General features: G+C 50.9%; 1 protein-coding gene across 1 annotated transcript in view; it reads right to left on the reverse strand.

Annotated features, from left to right (window-relative positions):
- FAM20A (FAM20A golgi associated secretory pathway pseudokinase) overlaps window positions 1-667 on the reverse strand; it is an 18972-nt gene extending 18305 nt beyond the window's left edge. Inside the window, exon 1 of the mRNA XM_034641905.1 lies at window positions 59-667. The gene's annotated coding sequence lies outside the window, so the exon portion shown is untranslated. The remainder of the gene's footprint in view (window positions 1-58) is intronic.
- Window positions 668-1590: the final 923 nt, after the last annotated feature.

Here is a 1590-nt window from a genome sequence, read left to right on the forward strand (position 1 = left end):
GTGAAAGGAGCCTCGGACAAAACAGAGACGAACGGAGAAACTGCATTCCGGTACTTACTCTATGGACAAGAACAGGTGGCCACGGGCCAGATCGGGTCCACAGGGTGTCGTCTGCCAAGCGTTGTTTTAAAAGCATCTGCAGTCAACAAGCTCAAACCCAACGCGTGCTCTTCCTTCCAACCCGGGGCCTCCGCTGTGGTCTCCGCCCACTGAAGGCTGCCTGTCGGGGGGAAGCTGACCCTGGGCTTTGGGCCGAGGAGCAGACAATGTGCTGAGAAGGTGCTCCCTGGAGAAGCTGGAGAAGGCATGTGGGGAGAAGGACAGGGGAGGGAGAAGCCGTACAAAGGTGCGATTTTAGGTGATGTCCCCTCAATCAGTCCGATCCTTTGTGGGGTGGGGGAGGAGGTGGGCTTTGCAGCTTGTTACGTCTAGAAATTTGTCTATACTCAGGCGAAGGAGCCAGGCTTTTACGCTCTTACCCGGGTCAGTCGATGGCTCTGCTACTCCCGGGAAAGAGACTGTGGGAAGTATGTCAGTTCCCCGAGGCAGCCAGAACGACGCACCACAAAATTGGTAGTTGAAACAAGCAGACATGGAGGCTTACATATTCTGGAGGTCAGAAGTCCAAAGTCAAAATATTGGAAGGGGGGGCACCTGGGGGGCTCAGTTGGTTGAGCATCCAACTCTTGATTTTCGGCTCAGGTCATGATCTCAGGGTCCTGAGATCGAGCCCGACATTGGGCTCCATGCTCAATGGGGAGTTTGCTTGAGGTTCTCTCCCTCCCTCTGCCCCCCGCCCCACTCTCTCTCTCTTTCTTTCTAAAGTAAATCGTAAAAAAAAATATTGGCAGGATTACATTCCCTCTGAAAGCTCCAGGGATGAAGGCTTCCTGTTTCTTCCAGCTGTTGGCAGCTCCAGGCGTTCCTTGGCCTGCGGGTGCCTCGCTCCAAGCTCTGTGGTCACGTGGCCTCTTCTCTCTTCTAAGGACACTTGTGACAGCGTGTCGGGCTCCGTCAGATAATCCAGGATTATCTCCTCATCACAGGATCCTTAACTTAATCACATCTCTGCAAACACCTTTTTTCCAAATAAGGTAGCATTCAAAGATTCCAGGGATTTGGTGCGGATATCTTTTGGGAGCTATTTTTCTACCTAATGCAAAGAGGGGAATCTCCCAGGGACTTCTGGCCCCTCCTAAGGGTGAGGCTGCTAGCAAAGCCGGCAGAAGCTGGAGGACAGGTGCAGAGCTGGAAGGGAACCAGCCCTGTGGATTACAGCGCTGTCCATGTGGATGAGCCAGAATCCTACCAGTCATTCTAGAAATTTCCCTCTCCCTCTCCACAATGTCCACTCCATCCCTAAGTCATGTAGATTTAGGGCAAAACGCTGACATGTGTTTTCTAGATGTGGAAGGTAGGCATTTCCTATGGTCTCACTGTAATAAATCTGCTCATAAAACCCACTACCTAGAACGGGGAACTTCTGTCGTTCATGAGCATCATGGCTTACTTTTTCTTTCTTTTTTTTTTTTTTAAGATTTTATTTATTTATTGAGAGAAAACAAGAGAGCAGGGGAGGAGCAGAGGGAC

This window comes from Ailuropoda melanoleuca, chromosome 13 (genome assembly GCF_002007445.2).
Source record: "Ailuropoda melanoleuca isolate Jingjing chromosome 13, ASM200744v2, whole genome shotgun sequence".
In the NCBI taxonomy this organism is placed as follows: Eukaryota; Metazoa; Chordata; class Mammalia; order Carnivora; family Ursidae; genus Ailuropoda; species Ailuropoda melanoleuca.